Here is a 9,768-nt window from a genome sequence, read left to right on the forward strand (position 1 = left end):
TATTTATCTCTAGTAACGTAAATTGTTTTTTGGATTTATCCCAGTCACCTTTGTTGAGGATCAATTTTGGTCTTCTAGTGATATTCTACGAAAAATCAGGTATTTTGATCTGAATATGGAAGTGATCACTCCGGAATGTATCGGAGAGAACCTCCCAATCGATTCTATGAGCAAGTTCTGGACTGCATATAGATAAATCTATAGCAGACCGACCTCCCGTCCTAGGACACAAGTACGTTGGGGATCCGTCATTAAGGACAAATGTATTGTGATCTCCGAGGACTCTTGCGACCAAGTTTCCCCTTGGTGTGGAATGGTCTGACCCCCAATTGTTGTGGTGGGCATTGAAGTCGCCTAGGAGAAGAAAAGGCTTTGGTAACTGGCCGATTAGTGACTCGAGATCACCTTGACAGAGGGTAACTGGGATTGGTGCAAAGTAGACGGTATATATATATACAGTTTAATCGGGACTTGGATTGACACACAAACGCATTGGAGATTGGAGTGGAGGGGCACCTCAGAGGCACCTAGGGATTCATCCACGAATAGAGCAACGCCACCACAGGCATAACCGTCGTGAGGGAAATCTTCCCGAAAGATGTCAAATTCCCTCAAGGGGAGTTTAGTTTCTTGGATGCTAATTACATGAGATTTTTTTTTTAAAAAAGATTTTTTACATCTTCCAAATGTCCGCGATAATCATTAATATTCCATTGGATAATTTTTAATTTGTTCATGTTTTACTGTATGTAATTTTCTGTCTGTTTTAATTTTTATTCAGTTTAAATGTACCTATGTAGGAATGGACATATGGTCGTTATTTTCCTTTAGCGGGTGCCACAGACACAGAAAATGGCCTGGGAATGGCTCCTGTTTGTTTAGGGGGTCCCTTTGCTACGGGGGCAGAAGTCGTATGACTACTCCCTTGTGTTTGCGGCAAGGCCTTGGCACTCAACTGCTGCACCAAGGCAGCGACCAGTTGAGTGAGATGCCTCCACTATTTTCGATAAGATTATCATGGTTATACCAACCCTATGCAACCCAATGTCGAGGCGTTTCAGAGTACATGACTACAATCTAGCGAACAAGCTGTGACCTGAACCCCCGTCTTTCTTGTATTGATTAATTAGGGACGGTTCGATTACTCGACTGTTCGTTGGCCCAACGACCCTTTTTGTTTAGTTTCTTTACGTTGTAAAAATAGGGCCTTTTCCCAACGAACCTTTTAGTATTTTTTTACAGGTATAGGTTTGTTGGACCAACGGTCAGTGGTGTAATTGGACCGTGAATTAATATTAAGCAATAATATTTGAACGGGGTCGTTGGGCCAACGAACCTTAAGGGAATGAATCCTACGATGTTCCAAAGTGGGCCAATTACACTACCAGATGTTGGCCCAATGACCCAAATCGCTGTTTCACCTCATTTAAGCGACCAGAGGGTCGATTAGTTTACTATTTCATTCTCCGTCTCTTTCTAAGCCTTCTTGCAATACAATGTTTTACTTTTTTATCATTCCAATTAATATATTGCTTTAGTGTTGTTCTCTAGATACTAATGTAACTAGAAAATATTTCATATATGATAAGATAACCCGATAAATATTAAATACTAAAAATAAAGATATACGTATTAGTAGGAGTATGTACTATTATAATATAAGTATTAGTATTCACAATTGCTGATATAATTTACATGTATGTATATTTATTTATTGTATAGTTCAGTATGGAGCTGACGAATATAGTTCTCACAACTTATAGCGATTGTTACAAAGTCCTGGAGACAGTAGGGTTATCCTATTGTTTAGCCCCCAAAAACACTCTCTTCTTTGCTATGTGAAATACATCCAACTTGGAGTAAAGTAGTTCAGCTTTGACCGTTTATGAACGGTTCATTTTGTACCGGAAATAAATTAAGTTCTTGTATAAATGAAGTTTCATTCAATATTTGAAATAAAAATATGAAATCTTTATTGACATATTTTACAACAAGTAATGAAAATTAATAATCATTTACGGTTGAATTGAGTTTGTTTACAAATGTATTTATCACGATATTTTACCGTTAATATCCTGGTTCCAATAAGACCAATGTAAAAATATCCACTAACGCTCAGCCAAATCCCATGCAGTGACATGTACTATTATGGAACTTAATGTTTCCTTATGTATAAATCTAGCTTTATGTTCAATATCCAGTCTATTTTTTTGTTCTTTTTCGATATATCTTGTGGTCGTACAAACAGACAGACAGAACATATCTCTCCAGCCCTTCAAGTCATTTATCTAAGTATATAAACCACTGAGAACAATCAGCACGGCAGAAATAGGATGGTGGCACAACAGGAAATACGAGTGATCTAATTAGCTTACTTACTAAGTGAGTAATACTTACTACAGAAAAAATACATTTTTTTGTTTATGTTATAAGTGGTTTATTTTTTATTTTATTTGTAAATAAGGTCTGTATTATTGATTCATAGGGAAAGGATGTAAATGAATTATGTATCGTAGAGTCATCAGGCAGAAGTGTGGGAGTACCAGCTAAAAAAACACCTCATCTTTTTCAGAGCGCCCTGAGCAGTATGGCGGTTTGTGTGTTTTAAACGAGTAGGCGACGGCCTCTATGAAATAAGATACATTACTCAGCTCATTCTGTGTCAGAACTTAAAACGTTTTAAATCGCGATTTACTGAACTATAGGCTCAAACAAATATTTAAAGCTCCACAATTTTACTAATGCCCCATATTTCAATCTCCTTGTCGCTAATAAAATAAAGATTTTAGTTTAATAACAATTGTTTTATATAACTGTATGGCTGCATTAAAAAATGCATTGTTATCTGTTGACATTTAACATTAATTTTCCCTTATTCGGATTACTTGTTTCTAAGTTATCGGTTATCATAGTAGCAATATGTTTGAAAAGTCCCAATGTACGTGTCCTTTATTGCAGTTATTTAAATGAAACTGTTATAGAATATAAATAGTATTTGTTTTATACGTGTACACGCAGAAATAAACGATAAATGTTGACTCATTACCGTTATTACAGTTTAAATAGTTAATTAGTGGTTTAAGTGGTGTAGCCGCCATAGCTGCTGTATCTAAATTGAATGTACAGTGATTTCGGTTTGGAACTAATAATTATAGATTATGTGGTGTTTCATGTTGCGATTTATGATTTTCTACGATATTTTCTACTGATAATTCAGTGTATAATTATGACAATTTTATAAAATTTAGTACAAAACCCTGGAAATAGTGGCGACATCACGGTTTGTTCTACACAGACCCCAATGATGTATTGCGTGTCCGTCATATTAATTATGATCACAATTACTATGCCATTATTGATTGTATGATATGTAGACATCATATGGGAACTCCGGTTAAAATACTAAACCACAGTTTAATGGCAGTATTAATTATTTACCGAATATTTCCTATTGTTTAAACAAAAGTATTAACAGGAAAATCTAGCAGTATGTACATTTTGTTTTAAGATAAAAAATTTATGATTGGAATATTGTATTTGAAATGATGACATATTAAATGTGCTTATCATCAAATACTTTGCATATAACGAGAATTAGTATTAAATATTGGCCTATATCATTATGTATATATTATTCAAATCATTATTCATTATTTAAATGATATATAAAGTGAGACATTAATAGGACCTGCCAGATCCTTCATAAAGCCCTGTCTTTATTTGTCTATCTGTCCGTATAAACGTTAAATTTTTAAAGGAAGGGCTAAGGGTATAGAAATTCGATAGCCAGATTTCTCTTGAACTAAGGGAAGAACCCTAATTTTTGTGTGTGTCCGTATGTGTGATAACTGTTGATAGAAAAGTCCTAGAGCATTTAAACTGAATATATAGGTTTCTTTTTGATCAAGGAAAACCTAAATTAATTCAGGTCTCAAAATACTGCCTGTCTTTTCATCTCTGAAACCTACAACGTTAAGGTCTTTCAAATCTATTGATATTCGTTGCATCGTTTTGTATTTTGTTTAGTTTAAAGGTACAACTCTTAAATTAATTAAGACCTCTACATAAATATAATGATTAACTAAAATTGTTATCCATCCTAATAAGCTATTCTCTTGTATGCTTCCGAAATAAAATTATCAATTCAATTTAAAAAATCAAAGGTAATTCGTTTATACCTGAAAATATCAGCTACAAAGGTACACGTTTGGGCAACATGATGGATGTTTGGGATCGTCATATGATTAACGAAAATTTTTTATATATTGTGTAAAAGAGACAGGTTTAAATAAAGAATTACTGATCAGAAGTATGGTTGTTGCATTGTGTGCAGTGTCTCTACTGTTAAAATTCTTGCATAATGAAAACATGTAGGAAGCACTTCCCTGACAGTTTTGACGTATATACAGATAACGTCTCAGTGTTTTCTAAATCGGTATATATGATCTAATGTGCATCACTGTGTTTGTACCTAAAGATGGTTTCTTTTGCTAATAACACAGTGTAGCGATTACGATGGTTATCGCAAGATAACAGAGACAAGGAACGTCGATTGTTGACTTCAGAGCAATCATCTTTTTAAAAGAGCTCTTGTTAGTGGTAGTTTGTTAGTCATATATAATAGCTCTTTTTACCCAGATAAAGTTTTAGTGAGTGTACCTTAGCACTTTGTCTGCTAAAATGAGACACAATTTACATTTATCATCTCAGGAAAAGTCACTCCAAGATCTCCCGCATTTACCAACCCTGAATATTCTATCACAGTAAAATACTATTCTATCAGTAGTACCATGAAAGACTTACGTAAGAATACCTAAGTTATTAGCACTAGTAAGGAAAGGTTTTAATGTTTTCATTTTCATTTGTTGTATAAAATGACAGTTTTGATATTATAATCTTCAAATATTCTGAATGTTTGAGCCAGCTGGATCAATAGAAGCAATTGAAGTTTATTCCAATACACACGAGTGCCCGAGATGAGTTGTTTGTCAAGTCTCCGATTCTCATTTCACGTTACATCATTATCATCCAACTAATGAGAATCAACAAAGTTCACACTAATTCAAGTTTTATTGGTAGATAATTAGAGTAAGTGTGGGTTAGGATTCTCATGTATTACTACATGAATCACTAATAATATAGTTTAAGATAAATAAAATAAAACAAAGGAATAATGGAGAATAGAAAATATGAGTTGGATATATAGTAAAATATTTAAGATATAGATACAGTATTTGCCTCCCTATATGTACTGTCCTAAGAATATGACGTCATAGACCTCACGTGCAATACAATCTAAAGAAGGAAGGGAGAGGAAGGAATATAATATGTATTGCACGTAAAGTGCTTACTGCAGAAAAACTAAGCCCTCTCATACTTATTGATATTAACTTTGGAAAATTTAATAATTGACGTGTATGAAACATTTTAGCCTTTGCTTGATCCTCTCGCTCCAAAATGCTGTAATAAACCATCTAAAATGGTCGTATCTGCTTGTTTAAAAATCAACTGACTAAAAAATTTAAACTGGAAAGTACTCGTACGCTTAGTTCGTCAAAGTTTTAGAATTAGTTAAAAAGGTCTTTACTTTCAGATTATGTTCTCAAACTGTGCTATAATCTATAGTTTTATTCCCGCTCTTTCTTATAAAATATTGCAATCAAAGCCAAAAACATTCCACATAATTTCGAATTTATATAAAGTATATGGCTTCTGGACATAATTACTGTGAATAAACAATAATTCCATACTAGTAAACTAAAGTACACTGTTCTATCATTTAATACTAATGTTGCGTCTAATGCTACGTTGTAATGATTTGTTCACTTTTGAGTAAAGCTTTAGTAGGGCTTCAATAGTTGAATTAACCATGGGTTTCTTAGGTTGTACCATATCAAATGTGTAGTGTATGGTAATAGTAAGTAATATGTAATTTCATAACAATTATTAGTTATTCTTATAAATCCAGATCATGTTATTAATTTACAAATTATATTTATACTCAATTTTATAATTTGTTCCTGAAAAAGACACATATATTTTAAAATAGGAGATATTATTTTAGTTTTTTTAATGTGTTTTTGATGTTAAATAATGGACTTTTTAACAATTTAAAGCCGTATTACAATATATAACAGACGTTAAACTGCTTTATACAATGTTTTCAGTGACTTTTACATTTACAAGACTGCTAAAATCTTCATAAGCATAAAATGACATAATACTGAATGAACTCGTGGCTAACAATTCTGCTAGCCGGACAGTTTTTCACGCGAAATTAAACAATCAGCTCTTTCCGCTTGATTACTCTCACAGTCTGGGTTCTCATTGAGTAAAGTTTCATCTCTCTAAACAAATTAACCGGCTCGGTTTACTCGTTGGATAAAGTAATTAAGCTAAGCAAACGTTTCACAGGGAATTAGAGCAAGGAGTAAGGAGTAATCAAATTTGGTCATATTTATCTTTTCAGAAAACGATTTTTTTTCTTATTCATATCGTCCAGGAGCATTTTGAGCGCGTATAAATATACTTTAATATACTGCAAATAACTATTTTTTCAATTATTATTATAAATTGAAATGTAATTTTTTTTTTAATTTTCTTAACTGTACAGTATAATTTCTTAAGCTATAAATTAAGCCTAAGCTATAAGTTCAATAACATCTATAATATTAAAGGATTTTACTTAAGTATGAATATGCTTTTATCTATCTATATTATAATACTTTGTATACATTTTTATCTGGTATAATTCGGAGTCTTACACTACGTTTTAGTTTTAAATACTTCCAAATAAAGGGTTCTATTCCCACGCTAAGGTTTTAATGTAAATTTTATGAGATTGTTTTTGTTCAGTTGTTTAGAGTAAGCTGGTTGTGTATGTTGTAATAAACTGATGGTTATGCTCTCCAGTATAAATTGGGAATTTTGTTTCAGAAACCGATCTCTGTGGAACAAGAGTAAGCTTGTACCGGTGTTTAGTTGCATATTCTAATACTTAGGAAGTAGTTATTAATAATAGGAACAAAGTTTCTTGGTAAATAATAATAAAATTGGCACGCATAGCAATATGTTTTCTCTTTAATGTTTTAGCCGTTGGTAAGTTTACCGGTTACTACCTCGCGCGGCTTGTCTGTAAGTAAAGTTTACATGTTTCGTATTAATTAACCCCTTCATGCCAGTCATCTATTTTTTATGTAATATAAAGTAATGTATTTCCATTACTAATAAGACGTTTCCATTACTTCAAATTCCCATTTAATTTTCGTTGTATTATTGAAGAGAAATATATGGACGATAAAATGGCGGAAAGCAGCCCCTTCCACGCGCATCACGGCCGCGCAGTGTCTTTGTGTCAGTCAGCCTGTCATTGACCTTGGCTGAGACAAAAGACGTCCGTACAGACCCACCGAGGGATTGACTTACTTCAATTTACCTTTGCGTAGTGATTGCAGATTTAGCGTTAGTGCAAAGTATTGATTATATTATTTATTTTGTTGTGATGTGATTTGCGTGGTGTTGATTTATTACCTTTGGTATATAATGTCAAAAGAACTAAGTGGTGCTGAGTATCGGAAACGAAGGTTAGAGAAAAGTCACGCAGAAAATCTTGAGCTTAAGAAAGTAAAGAATTTATCTACCTACTTTTCGAGGGACACTTCAGTAGTTGCAGTTTCTCAAGTACCCACTTGTAGCTCACAAGTACCTACAAGCGATGAGGACTTGGAGCAAACACCTGTAGGCTTACCTGAAGATGCAGAAGACCACGTCCTTCTTCAGGAACCTTTTTCTAAGGTAGGCCTAGTTAAAGCTGAAGGTACCGATTGCGAGTTGAACCTTAGAGAAAATATAACAGCTGTTATAAGTTCTTCTGATAAAGGTAATTTGAAAACACTCTTACAGCCGAACAAAAAGGGCAAATAATAAAATTAGGCCCCCATCAGCCTAAAGGGCCATTTCCAAAAGAATCAGAAGGGAGAAATAAAAATAGGGGATTTGACGAGAAATGGTATTTTCAAAAGAATAAAGAAAACCAATTGAGAATAAAACGTAATTGTTTATGCTATTCAAACATCCTCAATGTTTGCTATTGTCAGCCATGCTGGCTTTTCAATATGGCCTATACTGACGTGGGATTTTCGAAAGGTACGTCTGATTGGGCACATTTAGGTTTAAACATAAAAGACCATGAAGAAGATTCGCAAAGTCATGCAATTGCGTGTGAAATATACTATCGCTGGCAGTTAGGCCTAACAGTTGATAGTGAGAATCTGGAGGAGATTAAAAAAGCCACTGATTACTGGAGACAAGTTTTAAGGCGAGTGGTGGACGTCATTATTAAGTTAGCTACAAACGACTTACCACTGAGAGAGCACAGATTGTGTAATGACGATGAAGATGCAACTAAATCGAAATTAAATTTCCTTGAGATAATACATATGCTAGCAAGATATGACCAGGTCCTTGCAGATTTAATTAAGTTACCAAAACGTAGTGTTAACTACCTTAGTCCTCAGATTCAAAATGAGCTGATCAACCTAATTTCCAAAGAGATAAAAAAAGAAATCAAGGAAGAAATGAAAAAAATCCCCTATGTTTCTATTATCTTTGATACAACTCAAGATATAGCGAAAACCGACCAGCTGAGTACAGTGTTTCGTTATATAAAGATAAAAACTGACGAAGGCGACAGGCCAGTACTAGTCATAGAAGAAGCGTTCGGGGGCTTTTTTGAAATAGAAAGCCAGAAATCAGAATACTTATCAAATGTTGTTTTCAATATCATAGAAAAGTATTCAGGTATATCTAAAGTCCGATGGCAAGGCTACGATGGAGCCGCTAATATGAGTGGTATATATTCAGGCCTTCAAGCAAGAATAAAACAAAAAAATCCTGCAGCTAAGTATATTCACTGTTGTGCTCATGCCCTTAACTTGGTAATCAACGATTCAGTATCAAACATTCCTGAAATCAGAACCTTTTTTGATAATGTTCAAAGTCGTTATGTATTTTTTTAAACTATATCAAGATGGGCACTGTTGACTAAGTCGGCTATGTTACAATAAACCTTAAAGAAAGTGTGTCCAACAAGGTGGACTTCAAGAAATCAAGCGTCGACGCTCTTCGATGTGGTTATTTTGACATAATGAAAGTACTGACTTTCCTAACGTTAAAAGGAGCTGTGCATACAAAGCAAATGTGTATGTTGAAAGAATCAGTCAATATATGCTTGCATAAAATACTTGTGTTTATAGAAACAAACCTTACACCAGACATTCTTACTTCTGAATTAGGGATGTACAACTTCACAACATTTAGATGCGACCGCTCATCATCAACCTGTATTAAAGAATCAGGAGGTGGAATCATGATTGCTGTTCATAAGGATTTCTGTGCTTCTGAGGTCAAGACCTCTATCATCAACGTAGAGCATGTGTTCGTATCAATTAAACTTCCAGGACTAAACTTACTGATTGGTGCAGTTTATTTGCCCCCTAGCTCCCCTTCTAGCTTGTATACTAGTTTCTGCGATGCGGCTGAAGAAGCAAACTTGTCAACTGGAAAGATGATCTTACTATCATAGCTGGTGACTTCAACCTTCCCTCTGCAAACTGGAGCAATGCCGCATGTACCCCCCTTCTTCAGGTTTACGTCACTTACTGGATACTACGCAATTCCTGCAAATTAAGAACATTAACAATATTTCAAATCCCAGAGGCGTTATCCTTGATTTGGTGTTCTCATCAATGCATGACATTGAAGTAATGA

Source organism: Homalodisca vitripennis, unplaced genomic scaffold, assembly GCF_021130785.1.
Source record: "Homalodisca vitripennis isolate AUS2020 unplaced genomic scaffold, UT_GWSS_2.1 ScUCBcl_213;HRSCAF=1649, whole genome shotgun sequence".
NCBI lineage: Eukaryota > Metazoa > Arthropoda > Insecta > Hemiptera > Cicadellidae > Homalodisca > Homalodisca vitripennis.